The sequence below is a fragment of the Pongo abelii genome, chromosome 6 (assembly GCF_028885655.2).
Source record: "Pongo abelii isolate AG06213 chromosome 6, NHGRI_mPonAbe1-v2.0_pri, whole genome shotgun sequence".
In the NCBI taxonomy this organism is placed as follows: domain Eukaryota; kingdom Metazoa; phylum Chordata; class Mammalia; order Primates; family Hominidae; genus Pongo; species Pongo abelii.
In genome coordinates, this window is record NC_071991.2 from 62,717,424 (window position 1) to 62,734,332 (window position 16,909).

A 16,909-nucleotide genomic window follows, 5' to 3' on the forward strand; every position below is an offset into this window, starting at 1 on the left:
CAGGCATACTCCTTTATACTATAGGGAAGATTGAGGGTAGCCAGAGCAGTTGCAGAGTGCGGTGCCTGGGGGTGCAGCTATTGACTATGTGGCCTGGAAGCATTTCCCTGTGTGAACATCAGGTTCTGCTGTTCTGGTGTCAGCCCGGGCCGAGGAAAGAGAGTCAGACAGGGAGAGCCACAGCAGCTTCGCCCGTGGGTATGCAGGGCTTCTCAGAATGGAGCAGATTTTTCCTAAATGTAAATGACCAATTTCTTTGCGAAGAATATATGGAAAACCAACAAAAAAATCGCAACCTTGCATAAAGCAAAGCCTTCAAGTATCAAATTCCTGTCTAAAATGTTTTAAGTGAATTAAAGATCTTAGGATGAGGTCTTATTTTCTCAATAAAGTCATAATTAGCAAAACCCAAAGAAACATCTGAGCAAGCACATCTGGGAACACCAAGCCCCACCGTAAACATCCACAGGACTGTGGAAGAAGGCCTGAGGGTGTGATGACGTCCAGCACTGACTGGCTCACAGGGCCACTGTGACTTGCCTGGCCCCATGGCCAGGACTGAACATGAAGCATTTCATGGCTCATCCATCCCCAGCAGTTAAATTTGCTGCAGATATGCTAGGCATTATTGGTTGCTGCTGTTTTAGAAGATCCACCAGGCTCAATTTTTCTGGGGTGCTATTCAGCCAGCCTGTGGACATGCTAAGGGATTTCCCCTTAGGAGCCCACTGGTCAGCCAGGGAAGGATTTTTCAGAGAGCTGCAAATTCCCAAGCCCTAAAACTCCCTGGATATGACATGTTCATTTAGGAGATTAGTTTAGGAAAGGAAGATAAGGAGAGAGAGGCTTATGCAGTACCCCATCTGCCAGGCTACCAGAGGCTTCTCCTCCCCCACTTGAAGAAGAAGAGCGCGAGAGATGGAGTTTACACACACTAGTTTTGTTATTTTGGCTAAAAAACTGACCTCTTCATTCATAGTTGATGGGTCTAATTCCTGGCCCATACCAAATTTTTCTATTTATTTAGTCTAGGATGGGACTGAGAGATTGTTTTAAAAGATCCCTAGGTAATTACTGGCTTTGCTCCTCTTAATATTTGATTGTCCTCTGTGTGCCAGGCACTGTGCTGCGCCTAAGGATACAGGGTGATGACGTGATCGGCACTGATGGGATGGAGCAGTCAATTCAATTAAAACGCCGAAGTTAATAGTGTGTGACGGCTCTTTGAATAGGATATTAAAGTAATTACTTGAAAAGGAGAAAATTCAATTAGTCAACCAGGTGTTATATCTACACAAAGCCAGATAATCAGATTGATCTGCTTTTCCTGAATCGACAAATTAATGTTTTTGTACCATATAGAGATAGTCTCCTGCTTTGGAAAGGTTGTTTCGATATAAATTCCTGGGTCCCCACTCCAGACTTCCTGAATCAGAATCTCTGTCCGCCAGATTTTTCCTAAGCAGTGGTTCTCAACCTTGGCTGCACATTAGAACTACCCAGGGGGCTGTTAAGCAGCCCAGGCTGCACCCCAGACCCACTAAATTAGAATCTCTCAAGAGGAATCTAGGCATCAATAATTTAAAAAGCTCCCCAGGAAGTTCCAATGCGCAGCCAGGGTTAAGAATCACTGAGTTAAGTTGCATGGGAGGAGGCAGGCATCGGGATCTTTGAAAAGCTTCCCACAGGTTTTAATGTGCAGAAATTACAGAGCATGCCCTCGGAGCAGTTACCTGTATGAAGGGTATGTGAGCATTCCGTCTGAGTTCTTGGAGCTTTTGCTGTAGTAGTGATTCATGGTGAGGTTTTGCCCAGCAAATAATTTTTAAGGAGAGGCTAGCAGCCCTGTGCCCATTTATGTTTCTAACAACAGTCAGGAAATCCTCACTGACCAAATGCTTAGTTTCTAATATTTGTCTTGGTTGTATGTCATGATTGATAAGGATGAGTGTTAAATGCTCTCCTCCTCCCAGAGTATCCCCAAGTGCATCCTGCCTCTCTTCTCTCTGCCTCTCTCTCTCTCTTCCCTTGCCCTTTCTCTCTCCCTCTCCCTCTCCCTCTCATCTCCGTTCTCTGCCAGAGCTCAGGCCCTCCTGGGCTTCGCCCTCAGGGCCTTGTGTGAGAGAACCTGCTGTTCAAACCAATCAATCCTTATTCACATAAAACTAAGGGAATCATTGTCTACTTTCCCCAGAAAGTACCTGGGTTTTAGGAGGAGCGTTTGGAGAGAATTGTTTTAAACAGACAAGGCAAATCTTACCTCCAGCCCAGTCTTGGTCTAGAATCTATCTTTATACAGCACTACAGGCAACCGCAAAAAACAGAGCACAGTTCTGTAAGAGTTGAAGCCTTCTTGTCATCACTGCCTTAGAACAAAGCGGGATCTCCCCTGTGATCCTAGTCATTGTGGCAAGTCCAAAGGAAGACAACTGGGAGCTGGTAGGACTTCCGGTGGCCTCAAGCTGTATCCACTGGTGGAGACAACCCTGCTCTACCATTAGAAAATAAAGTCAAAAAGCACAGGATTAACAATGGCAGAGCTGAAAATGAGAAAACTATTCTTGTTTATTTTTCCAACTTCTATCCCTGCTTTTGGTAGAATTCCATCTTTCCTAGATAGACCAGACCTTCTGAAGTTAGTGCCCTGGTCATGCTCTGGAAGGGAATATTCTGAGTCTGTGACATTTCTAAGTCAAAAAGGACCTAACACACTCCTCCTCTACTGTAATTATTTTATTCAAGTCAACCTAATTTGACATTGTTTTGTTTTCTTCTTCTTTTTTTTTTTTTAGCTATGTGATTTATACCTTTCCTGGTCATGGATCTCTTTGAGGAATTTGGTGAAATCCCTGGCCCAGTATCCCCCGAATCTACCAAAATATTTAAAAATCTGCTTTCAATTTCAAAAATTCATGACCTTCCATACCCATCCATGGACCTAAATTAAGAATCCATATATAACAACAGCCCACAGAGAAAAGCAGAGATTCCCACTAGACGCCTATACCCCAGGCTATTCTATCGGTGTTAATTGTCCAGAACACTCCTTGTACTTGCCCACCTCCAATTAAAGAGCACTACAGACAACCCCTAAATAGAACAGACTTTGCACAGGAAATGAAACTTTTTAATCTCCACTATCTTAGCATGGAGGAAAAGGACCCATGGTAGACCAGGCATGGTGACAAGTCCCCTGGGTTTGGAATGGCCTTCTCTACCCCCGCCATCACCCATGATCTCTTCTTATTGAAATGCTACTCATACAAGGCCAGCTGAAATGTCACAACTTCCCAGAGAGTCATCCCAACCCTTCTCTGCATTCCTTGCCTTTCCTTCCTCTTGGAATGGGATGGTCCCCATTGTCTAGCCCTCTTTATTGTAAGATTAATACATTATGGGGAGAGGTTGTCTTACCTTTGTATGCTCTGTAGTACAAACTTTATTGCCTGGACTCTAGCGGAAGTCGTTTGTTGTCATTTAATTAATAAACTTAGAAATGAAATGTGATGTCGCCACTCACTGCCTCCATTCTCTTCTAAATCATGAGACATAAGGAAGCATTCCCCATGCAGCAGGAGCTCTGCCCAACAGTTGAATTGTAGAGTTTGCAAGGCTCAGCTGACTGCACTTGGAAATTGCTGGCCAGAAACAGAAAAGAAGCTTGGAATTCTAACTCATTTGTAGGTGGATCATAGATGAGTGTGTCTGGTCACCTTGGCCTAGTGACTATCTAGGAAGGTTATCACTTAATCATGTTTAGGCTGGTCACTTCAGTGGGTGGGTATTGCAGGTCCTGTTGGTGTACCCGGCATGCTAATGAGTGAACTGACATACATAGAACTGGACCACAAATATCGAGAGTCATTTGCCTAAGAAGGCCTTGTTTCTGGAAGGGACTGAATCCTTTGGAAATAGCCACAAGGATTTAGTAGCTGATTTTAAATGAAAGAATACTTAATACATACCATAACTTGCCTGGTAACTTCTTCTAACTCGTCTTGGCCACAACCCCTTGCTCCTTAACCCCATCTGTATATAATTCATCAGTTGAACAAGCAGTACTCATGGGACAGAACCAGAAAGACAATTTTATTTTTGTTTCCCGCTGTCCCTTTGAAACCTGTTCAATGTGGTTGCTTTCCCCCTGTTCCTTTATGAAAATCCAGAACAATACCACAACTTTTCTGGTCACTCTCAGGTAGAAATCTTGTGGTGACTTTGTCACAAGTAGTCTCAATTCAGACATGAATTTCTTCTGCTCCCTCGGTGACCCAGGAAGGAGCAAAGATTGGTGGTTTGTTTCTTTCTGTGTCTGATATTCCTACTCTTCCTCGGGCCAGCTGAATCTTGTGAACCACATTTTCTGGACTTCCAGGATTGAAGCAGAAGGAAGGTTGGAGGACAGATAAGGTCATACATAACTAGTGTTTTCCTAAGATGGCATCACGTTCTCTAGACCTTTCTTTAGTTGCTTTCCTAGGTTCCCCTGGGCCTTTCTGAATACAATCTCCCTGATTTTGATAGTACCTCTCCTTTGGCTGGCCTCTCCTGATTCCCTTCATTGTTTCTCCGCCTGTTATGACACCCCCTAACCTCTTCCTCTGGGACTCCACCTCCTTAGGCAGAATGCATAAGCCAACATTCCTACTAGTTTTCACTTCTGACCCGCAGGACTCATGGGCCTTGGATGGGCTGATAGAAAGTTACTTCCTAGATGTAGTTGTTTACCCTGCTGCCACAGACCGTGTAGGCTTTTTCAGATGTGACCAGATACCAGTCCTCTGGGACCCTGTAGAGAACACAAGTTAATCTTTCTGAGTAGGGATTATCATATGGCAGCTCCATTTGTAGTTTTTTGAGGAAACTCCATACTCTCCTTCATAGTGGCTGTACTAGTTTACATTTCTACCAACAGTATATAAGAGTTCCTTTCTCTGCATCCTTACCAGCATTTGTTATTTTTTGTCTTTTTGATAATAGCCATCCTAACTGGGGCAAGATTATACCTCATTATGATTTTGATTTCCATTTCCCTGATGACTAGTGATGTTCAGTATTTCTTCATAGATTTCTTGGCCATATGTATATCTTCTTTTAAGAAATGTCTGTTCAGATTATTTGCCCATTTTAAAACCAGATTGTTTATTTTTTTTGCTGCTGAGATGTTTGAGTTTCTCATATGTTCTGAATATTAATCCCTTATCAAATCAATAGTTTGCAAATATTTTCTCCCATTCTGTAATTATCTTTTCACTCTGTTGATTGTTTCCTTTGCTGTGCAGAAAAATTTGTTTTATATAATCCTTCCTAATTATAATCCTTATTAATAATCATATACAGTTCATATATAATAGTTATACTCCTTATTGATAATAAATAATTAAAATAATAATGCTTATTTTTGCTTTTGTTGCCTATGCCTTTGAGGTCTTATTAAAGAAAATCTTTTCCCAGACCAATGTTCTGAAGCATTTCCCCTGTGTTTTCTTCTAATAGTTTTATAGTTTCAGATCTTACATTTAGGTCTTTGATCCATTTTGAGTTGGTTTTTGTATAGGATAAGAGGGGGGTCTAGTTTCATTCTTTTGCATACGGATATCCAGTTTTCCCAACACCGTTTATGAAGAGACTGTCCTTTCCCCAGCAAGTATTCCTGGCACTTTTGTCAAAAATCAGTTGCTGTAGATATGCAGATTAATTTCTGGGCTCTCTATTCTGTTCCGTTGGTCTATATGTCTGTTTTTATTGCCAGTACCATGATATTTTGGTTACCACAGCTTTGAAGCCTGGTAGTATCATGATTCCAGCTTTGTTCTTTTTGCTCAGGGTTGCTTTGGCTATTTGGGGTCTTTTGTGGCTCCACACAAATTTTAGGGTTTTTTTTTTGTTTGTTTCTGTGAAGAATGACATTGGTATTTTGATAGGGATTATATTGAATCTATAGATTGCTTTGGGTAGTATGGCCATTTTAACAATAGCAATTCTTTCTATTTATGAGCATGGAATGTCATTCCATTTGCTGGTATTCTTTTTGATTTCTTTCATCAGTATTTTGTAGCTTTCCTTGTAGATGTCTTTCATCTCCTTGGTTAAATTTATTCTGAGGTAATTTTGTATTTTTTACTTATTGTAAATGACATTGCCTCCTTAATTTCATTTTTAGCTACCTTGTTGTTCATGTATAGAAATGCTGCAGATTTTTGAATATTGATTTTTTATCCTGCAATTTTACTGAATTTTTGTATTAGTTCTAATAGTTTTTTGGGGTAGAGTTCCAAAGAAATACTTTTGCAAAAATCCTGTCTTTACTCTTTTTCCTCCTCAAAGTGAGTCCGAGAATACTCTAGCTGTGCTCAACCACCTGTTTGAAAGTCATGTGCCACATAACAATGTTTAGGGCAACAATAGAACATATATAATGGTGGTTCCATAAGATTATAATACCATATTTTTACTGTACCTTTTCTATGTTTAGATATGTCCAGTAGATAAATGCTTACTGTTGTGTTACAGTTGCCTACAGTATTCAGCACAGTAACATGCTGCACAGATTTGTAGCCTAGGAGCAATAGGCTATACTGTCTAGGTTTTTGTAAGTACACCCTATGATATTCACACAATAACAAAATTGCCTACCAATATATTTCTCAGAATGTATCCCCATCATTAAGCAACGCATGACTGTATAACCACTCATTTTGACATCTAGTATCCATAGTATCTTAGTGTCCCAGTTGGTACTTCCAATGGTTCCGTGTTATGGCCTTTCTTCCTCATCCATAGCTGAAGAGACCAGGAGTAAATTCCTAATCTGAGGCCAGCCAATTTGTTGGTTGATCAAAGACCTATAATTTAGGTGTTCCAGCTCAAATAAAAAAGCAGAGATGATCAAATTTTAGTGAGCTAATTTGAACGAAAGTAAAATATTGCCACCAATTTGTGGTAGGAATTTGAGCCAAGGAGTCTCAATGCCTTGGAAAAAGCAAGCCAGAGGAGGAAGCAAGTGAAACCAGTTGAGAGAGACAATGATTAGATCAAAGGCTCACCGATGAGAGAGGTCGTGTGGAGTCTGGGAGGAGGAGGAAGTCCTCTCTGCTCCTGACTAGCCAGGGGTGTTCTTCCTGTGGTTGTGCTGGGCCTGGCCTCAGGACCTTCCATTTCCACGAGCTTGCCTATTGTATCTTCCTATCCCATCCTCTTTATTTGGGCCCACATAAGCAAGCTCCTGTTTCTTGCAACCCAAATGGAATAAATAGAACAGAAGGCAGCTGAAGTTCTGGGTGTCTTGAGTACCAAAACTCTGAACCTTATTTCTTTCGGGTCCTTCCTCTCCCCTCCCTGCAGCAGATGGGTTAAATGCTGTAGCACATCAGCTGCTCTGTCCATGGCTTGAGTAAAAAATGCACACTGTCAGCCCAGCTGTCATGTCAGCATAATGCAGCCTTGGTTTTTCCCTTGGTAGTTTGAATGCCACCTTCCTGGAGCTAGGAAAGGATATTGGCTTACAAGAATCTCACACCCTGTTTTTGTTGTTACCAGATTTGGGAAAACTTTAGAGTATTAAGCAGGTAAGCATCAATTTGAGGCCAAGTGTGGAAGAGTAGTTCTCAACCCTGGCTGCACGCATTAGACTCACCTGACAAGCATAAGAGCCTGTCCATGCTGGGTCCCACCCAAGCCATGTAAATGAGAAACTAGAGGTACAGCGTGGGCTTGGCTCCTTTTCATATCTCTCCAAGATATTTTAATGTGCAGCCAGCGTTGAGGATCACCCTGGGGAAATCCAGGGGAAAAGGAGAGAGTGGTGGAAAAGGAAACTTACATTTACTGAATATCTAGTATGTGCTTGGCAATGTATCTCATAGTAGCTGCTATTCATCGAGTGCTTACTGTATTAGTTAGCTAGGGCTGGTATAACAAAGTATGACAGACTGGATGGCTTAAACAACAGAAATGCATTTCCTCACAATTCTGGAGGCTAGAAGTCCCACCATAAAGTGTGAACAGGATTTGATTTCTTCTGAGGCCTTTCTGCTTGTAGATGGTTATCTTCTCCCTGTCTTCACTGACCTTTCCTCTAGGTCCGTGTTCTAATCCCCTCTTCTTAAAAAACACCAGTCATGGCCAGGCACAGTGGTTCATGCCTGTAATCCCAGCACTTCAGGAGGCCGAGGTGGGTAGATCACCTGAGGTCGGGAGTTCGAGACCAGCCTGACCAACATGGAGAAACCCCATCTCTGTGCATGCCTGTAATCCCAGCTACTCAGGAGGCTGATGCAGGAGAATTGTTTGAACCTGGGAGGTGGAGATTGTGGTGAGCCAAGATCATGCCTTTGCACTTCAGCCTGGGCAACAAGAGCAAGACTCCATCTCAAAAACAAACAAACAAACAAACAAAAAACAAAAAACCACCAGTCATACTGGATTAGGGCCCACCCATATGACCTCATTTAACCTTCGCTGCCTCTTTAAAGGCCCTAACTCTAGACATAGTAACATTCAGAGGTACTGGGGTTTAGGACTTCGACATAAGAATTTAAGGGGGTGTATACTTTCACCCATAACACTTATGAGTAAGGCATTGTTCTCAGAGCTTTCTATCTATTGATTTAGTATTTATAGCAATCATGTAAGACATTGTCTTCATGTTATAAGTGAGGAAACTGAGGCCCAGGGCAATCAAAAAGCTAATGAATAATGGAGCTCAGTTTCAAATCCAGGCAGTGTGACCCCAGAAACCATGTTCTTTACTGCTACATTTTACCACCTCAAAACAACGCCAATTATTAGTGAAGGTGGGCTACGTTATGCTGAGTGGAGGAAGTAACCTGGAAATCCCTTGACGCAATAAAGACTTTCTTATTCATGCTCTCTATTCATTAAGAGACCATAAGGGTGAGGGGAAGTGAATGCTGTGCTCCACAAAGTCACTCAGGGACCCAAGCTAAAAGAGGAGTCCCCATCTTGTAAACTGCACCATCTGAAAAAATGTGGCCTTTTCAGTCCCTTGGACTAGGGGAGAGAGAGATGGGGTAATCACACATGGGCTTTTCACGGCCTCAGCTGGAAGTGAAGCATCATTTCCACTTATCTTTCATTAGCTAGGCTAGTCACCCAGCCCTGCCTGGCTGGGCATGGTTGGGAAATGCAGGGGAGCAATGGAATGCTTACGGGCTTTAATTTCTTTGCTACCCTCCATAAGGTGGCTGTTATTCCTGGTTTAAGAAGCAGTCTCAGAGAGATTAAGACATGTGCCTAAAGAGACACAAAGTTTAGAGTTGGGCCTCACACTCAGGTGGTCTCACTTGAATTCTTCCGCTCTTTCCACCTCGGTGACTGATTCTGAATGCCTAGAGGGGGTATTCTTTGCACCATTTACCATTTATTTATCCTGGAAAGCATCTAGTAAATGCTAACAACACCAAACATAAGGTGACACTAGAAATTTCCAGGTTGTAAATATAGATAATTGTGCTATTTTTATGAGGTGTGCTCATTAAATTATCAGGTGAAGTATCTAATGCAAATCTGGGAATAAAAGACTCTGATTGGTGACTAAAAATAATGATTGATTGTGAGTTGCTAATAATGTAGTTTCAAAAAAAAAAAAAAGCAGTCACAATGTTCATGTAAAAGACTACATTTACACTGTTAATGGCAGCTTTTTGCTGTTTCTGGAGCTCTGCCATCCCAAATCGCTCCAGGTACAGAGTTGACAGGTTGGAGGAAAGTTGTTTTTATTCCTTCCCGCTCTCTGTGATCAGCTATGACTATCGTTGTTTGTTAACCCTTAGTATCAACAAGAGTAAGGAATTCACTAAGCTGAAAACTCCACACTTGCAACTGAAACTTGGCAAGTGATAAAATTTCTCAACTTATCCAATTGCTTTGGGTCCATTGTTTTGATAATTGCATCTTAAAATATTGGGTATTTTCCAAATGGCCGGTGCTATAGTCTCAATGTTTGTGTCCATGCCCCACCTACAGCCCCCCAAATTTATATGTTGAAACCTAATCACCAATTTGATTGTATTAGGAGGTGGGGGCCTTTAGAAAGTGATTAGATTATCAGGACAGACCTATCAAGATTGAGATTAGTGCCATTACTAAAAGACCCCAGAGAGCTAGCATGCCCCTTTTGCTATGTGAGGACAAAGCTAGAGGGCTCCATGTGTGAACCAGAAGGTGGGTGCTCACCAGACATCGAATCTGCCAGTCCCTTGCTTGGACTTTCCAGCCTCCCTCCAGAACTGTGAAAAATAAATTTCTGTTGTTTAGAAGCCACCTAGTCTATGGTATTTTGTTATATCAGCCAGAATAGGCTAAGACAGCCAGCCCTATAGATGGGAAGAAAGAGTGTGACCTGGGTCAGGTAGCCTCTACATATACTGGCCTTGAGGTGGAACTGTTTTGTCCCTAGTCACCAGCAGTAGACACAATGATAGGACCCAGAGGTGCCCCATGCAGTTGTGTTGTACCACCTCTGCCCTATACCTCTGTGAGGTGCTCACTGGCACATTATCGCCCTCATAACTTACATGCCATGTTAGGCATTGTATCTGAATAAATACTGACAAGCCCATCCTAAATCCCCCTCTCTGGGCAGGTGACAGTGCCTGAAGGATACTGCGCTTCCCTCGGAAAGGGGCACAAGGCAAGAGCCCCTAGGACAGCATAATAGGCCAAAAAAAGTCAAACAATGATAAAATAGCCACCCTTAGTTATCTTTGCCATATGCGGGGTACTCTTCTAAGCACTTTTTATATTTACTCATCTAATCCTCCTGACAGTTCTATGGAGTAGATACTACGAGGATCCTTATTTTATAGATAAGGGAGCTTGAGGCACAGAGAGGTTAAGAAACTTGCCTTGATTCTCACAACTAGAAAGTGGCAGAGGCAAGTTCTGGACGTAGGCAGAATGGTTTCAGAGTTCAGGATCTTAACCAGTGAAGAAAATCAAAAGAAGAAAAACAGCTTTGGAGAAAAGAAAACAACGTGATGAACAAGAGGTAATCCATGAATCTCTCTGCCGTGTCCATCTTGTTGCCTTCCATAAGGCCCAGCTTGAGCCTGGGGTTACCTTCCCAGCAAGATCAGACCCAGGTGCTGGTGGTAGTTCCACAAGGATCTGGTCCCAGATGGGGCTGATCATTAAAAACACTTGGAGAATTTCAAAAGGCAGCTATTCAGATCCTGCTCCTCAGCTACTAAACTGGTCTGGACCCCTGGAAATAATATTTTGCATTCAACTCCTTCAGGTGTTCCTAATGGCAAGGCAGGTTTTGGAGTCCTTGCCATAGCAAAATCAAACTGTTCCCAATCAAAGGGTTAGGCCAGAGCAGGCCTGGGGTGAAGGAGTTGGGCCCAAGGCAAATCACCCAGTAATGCTTTTGTGCATGGGAGGTGTCTTAAAAACAAGCATCAAGGCTAGATTTGAAGGGGTAAAAGTAGTCAGGGTTCCAAATGGGGAGTGTGCAGCTGCAAAGTCTGGTGATCTGTCTTCCCCAATCAAAAAGAAATGATTAAAGGTGTTTTTCAAAGGACCCCAGGCCCATTATTTGCCTTAGAAATGGGACTGGGGTCCTTTGAAAAACACCTTTCATCATTTCTGGGTTTCTTTTTTTTATATACAGTTAATACATACCACTGCAGAAAATGTGCATCAGTGAAAAGAAAATAAAACCACTGGCATTTCTACCACCCAGAATTATACTGCTAATAACTTGAGTGCATAGAACCACTTCCTGCCAAGACAAACTTCCTGTCTGTTTTTAGGACAAGCTGGTGGCACAGAGTTTTGTCATCTTCCCATCTGTGGCCTCACTGAGCGAGGCACCAGCTAGGCACCTTGTTCCTTCAGTAGGGTGAGAGTTACCAGAGCTTGAGGCCCAGCGCCTCCCTCCAATGAGCTGAGCTAGGGTCCGCAGGCCTGAGCAGTGGCTGCATTTGGTTTGCAGAAGCTGTGCCACTAGTTGCCACAACTACTGTCGCATAAGCAGCACCACAACCAACTCACAGTCACAGTGTCCAACTTGGGAGCGACTTTAGAGAGCACCTGGTGGTTTTTTTTTTGGTTTTTGGTTTTTGGTTTTTGTTTTTGAGATGGAGTCTCGCTCTGTCGCCAGGCTGGAGTGCAATGGCGTGATCTCGGCTCACTGCAACCTCCGCCTCCTGGGTTCAAGCGATTCTCCTGCCTCAGCCTCCCTAGTAGCTGGGACTACAGGCCCCCGCCACCAGGCCCAGCTAATTTTTGTATTTTTAGTGGAGATGGGGTTTCACCATGTTGGCCAGGATGGTCTCAATCTCTTGACCTTGTGATCTGCCCACCTCAGCCTCCAAAAGTGCTGGGATTACAGGCGTGAGCCGCCATGCCCTCCCTGGTGGTCGCTTTATAAAGACACTAACACTTTGAAAGATGAATGTCAAGCCCGGAGTGTCTGTCTTCCCTGGCTGTGAGTTCTAATATTCTTGAAACATAACTGTGGTTCTGGCAAAGGAATCGGGTGACTCATAAGGAATATGATTAATGAATGGGCTACAGAAAAACAGATGGGCAAAGCTCAGTAGAGCTTGACTTTGTTGTAAATGCTTTGTGACTACTGGCTCACCTGTTTGTATAACCTAACTGTGGCTTGAGAGAAGTCCATCTAATAGGGCCAATAATGGTTGTATTCCTGGGATTTTTGTGACAACACCCCCCACATGCCCCTTCCTCCCTTTCTGTACTATCTCTCCTTGCAATGTGATTGGTTAGGTTTTGTCAAGCCTGAGACTGTAATTCGAAAGTATCTTAATAATAGCTATTTTAATGAATTTACTTTAGAAAGATATTTGTGGTATACTGCAGTGTTTAGGTTTTGTGAGATACAATGTCTCTGTTGCAATTTCTCAACTCTGCTGTCGTCACACAAAAGCAGCCATAGACAATATGTAAATGAACGAGCATGACTGTGTTCCAATAAAACTTTATTTACAAAAATAGGTGGCCGGGCTGCCAAACCCCTACTTTATTAGTAATCACAGCCTATCTGAAAAGTTTTGATTATTTGGTGAGATGTTGGAAGAGAAATCACTGAATCTTTAGAGTGAGTGTCTAGTCAAATCTATTCATCAAAAAGCTTTGTTCTGAAAACTTTATTTTTTCTGCATTTTAATGACTGCCAGAACAATGTTCTTGCCAAACATATGTCAGTGACTCCATGTGAATATATCCATACTGCAGAATTATTTATGCTCAGACTACACAGTTTATAGGTCTCTAAGACATTCAAACAGATGAAGGATGGAATATCAACCACCAATGCTAAAAGTTCAGTCCATTTAAGCAGAAAATGCTCTCAAAGTAGCTAATTCTTTGCAGGAATGTATTATGGTTGTTTTCTGTATCAGTTCGTTGTGAAAATAAACTATCCCCAAACTAAATGCCTTAAAACAATAATCATTTATTTAGCTCATGAGTGTGTGGATAGCCTGGGTGGTTCTTTCAGTCTTGAAGGACTTAGCCTGGGCTAAGGTCTGCAGTCAGCTGGCAAATCAGTCGGCGGCTGGCTGGTCTAGGATGGCCTTACATGTCTGGCGGTTGGGTGGCTGTCAGCTAGGGCAATGGTGGGTGGAAAAGGAGGTACTGAATCTCCTGGCTCTCATTCTCCAGCAAGCTAGCCCAGGATTGTTGACAATGCAGTGCCAGGGTCGAAGACAGGTGTGGCCAATCATGGCCATTACTGTAATCAACCTACCAGAGTTTCTATGGGAACGGGCAGAATAATTGCATTTCAAAGATAGAACTAAAAATCTTATTGGCAACGTCATTCGCATGGTTGAGATGAAAACAAAACCAGCAGGACCGACATATATTTTCACAGCGTGGAAACCTACTCTTATTGTTGAATGAATCTAAACCAGGTCTCAGGTTTTATTTCCATTCACCTCACAGGCCTGTCTGAATTCCAACATTTTTCCTAGTGTGTGCAGTTGTGCTCTGCCTTAGGAAATCTCTGGGTATGAATGTTCAAACTGTCAAGAGAGAAATTGGAATGTTATTCTTTGATTGGCAAGAATTCTTTTAATTTTTAACAGGAGGTTTTATTATGGAGTTCCTCAAAATAGTGAGTTCTTTATTCACCATGTAATTTACTTCATATAAATTTGACATGAAAATTTTCTGGGCACTGCTATCACATGAAAGCTGACATATCCATATTTCTCTCAGGACTCTTCACATATCAATACTCTTAGTTTTGTTATCACCATGTTTATATATATGAAAATGTCAAATATGCAACTATAGCATCTCTTTTTTTTCTTTTTAGGGGGTCAGTTCACATTGGGGTGGGGAGAAAAAGTCGTGGAGAGTCAAGTTCAGCAGCTGTGAATTGTAGCCTCAGTTCAGCCTCTGGATGGCATGGATACTAGAGAGAACAGCAGGCTTGGAGCCAGGAGATCTGGGTTCGGATCTCATCTACAAATATTTTCTTTGTTACAACGCAGCATTTAACTCTTTTTGGCTTTGGTTCATTAGGGCAGATACCTCCAGCATCTATCAGTACATGATTCTATTCTTTGATTGTGTAGCTTCTCTGGGTCTCAGTTTTCTTATCTGTAAAGTGGGGCTAATTGTACCTACCTTGCCAATTTCACTGGATGCTAAGGATCAATTTTAAAATATCAGAAGTGAGTCTATCATAAAGCTTCTAAATATTGAACTTTAGTTATGCATGATGCTCACTTTTATGGCTTTCTTCTAAATATTCTTTTATATCTAATTTTATATTTATAATTTTGATTTTTTTTCTTAAGGCAGGTCTTCAATATTGACATCAAGGATGCCAAAACCTGGATATGCCTCCAGAAATAGTATATGAAGAAGTACTTTATTAGGGCTCTATACCTCAGAACTGGAGATCCAGTTCTTTCATTTAAGGCTTCAGCTCTAAATGCAAATACTTCTGGAATGGGTAGCATGCAAAGTTTTAGTCATGATTTACACTTTAATGTGAGTGAGTGAGAGCTTTTGCTGGGAAGAGATTTTAACAGACAGGGAAAGAGGAGAGAGCATAAAGTGGGAAACTTTAGAATGAGTGGGAGTGAACTCAGAAAGAGAAAGTAGGGTGACATTCAAGGCAAGACTCAGGCAAAGACCAAACAGAAAGGATGCCAGCCATAGTCCTGGAATAGCATCCTGGAAGACTTTAGTTATTAGATCCTAGGGGAGATCCAGAGATACTAGGGGAAGGGTAGGAAAGTCATCCACCAAAATGTTGACGGAGCATTTATCTTTGGGTGGCATGAGTTTTGTGCATCCTCGACCTCTCAGGCTCAAGCAATCCTCCTACCTCAGTAGCTGGGAGGTTACTGAGGCTACAGGCATGTCCCGCCACGTCCAGCTAATTTTTGTATTTTTTGTAAAGATGGAGTTTCACTATGCTTCCCAGGCTGGTCTCAGCTCCTGGGCTCAAGCAATCAACTGCCTGAGTCTCCAAAAGTGCTTGGATTACAAGCGTGAGCCACTGCGCCTGGCCAGCCACAAGTATTTTAATTTTCTTTTTTGTACATACTTTTATTTTCCCCCAGTCATAAGGTTGACATAAATTCCCTGTATCAGAAGTTTATTTTTTAGAGATGGGGTCCTGCTCTGTCATTCAGGCTGGAGTGCTGTGGCATGATCCTGAATTTTTTAAATATTTGAAAAATTACAAAGCAAAGAGTATTAATGGACCAATGCTAGACTGAGTTGCTTAGGGCTTAGTCAGATGAAGGCATTTTCTACTGGTTTTATATTTCAGACAAACTTACCTATTTGAAAGAAGCATTTGCCTTCTTGAAGCTGATTCAAACTAAATAAAATGTTTTAAAGCTACATAAAATTGAGTCTAGTTTTCTTATAGATGCTATTAAGAAACTATTAGGATAGAAACCTTTCCCAGGTCTCATTTAATTTAACCCAATTGAATTCTACAACCATTATTTATTGAGTGCCAGTATGTGGGAGGTCTCAAGACGAGTAAGACTTGATCCCTGCCCTAAAGATGCTTAAAGCCAAGCGAATGAGACAGGTGCAAAGACAAGAGCCATCAATCTGTCTGTGATAAGTGCTCTAGCCCTATTAACTCCAGCCACCTCAATCTAATGGTCTTAACCTCAGAGACACAAAGAATTTTGGACAGCGTTTCAGATGTAAGGCAACTTCTCTCTATCGCTGTTCATTAATCATCACCACCAACACAGACACAGATCAAATTTTAGCTCTCTTTCCATAACCCTGGATTTTAAAATCTTGGTCCCAGTCTCTGGCTCTCCCATAGAGATCTCATCCCAAAGGATGCTGGAATACGCTGGAACATATTGTCTTCTTCAAACCCACTGGCCTTTCCTGCTTTGCTTCTGCCAGGTTTCAGTCTCACAAAATCACATTCCCTCCTAACAAAACAGGAGTGAAATTCAAAACACCTGTATGTGATTTGCCCTCGTTTCTTCTAATTGCCCCCAGCACCTGCTGCCCTACCACTTCTTTCCCCATCTTCTTTTTTTTTTTTTTTTCTTTGAGATGGAGTCTTGCTCTGTCGCCCAGGCTGGAGTGCAGTGGCGCGATCTCGGCTCACTGCAAGCTCCGCCTTCCGGGTTGACGCCATTCTCCTGCCTCAGCCTCCCGAGTAGCTGGGACTACAGGCGCCAGCCACCACGCCCGGCTAATTTTTTTGTATTTTTAGTGGAGACGGGGTTTCACCGTGTTAGCCAGGATGGTCTCGATCTCCTGACCTCGTGATCCGCCTGCCTCGGCCCTTCCCCATCTTTCTAATAAATCCCACACAATAGAGGCACAGAGTGTGAGGAGACTGGAGGAGGGGAGATGAATTCCGGTTGGGATGGGCCATCTGAGGAGGCTTCCTGGAGAAGATGCCATTTAATTT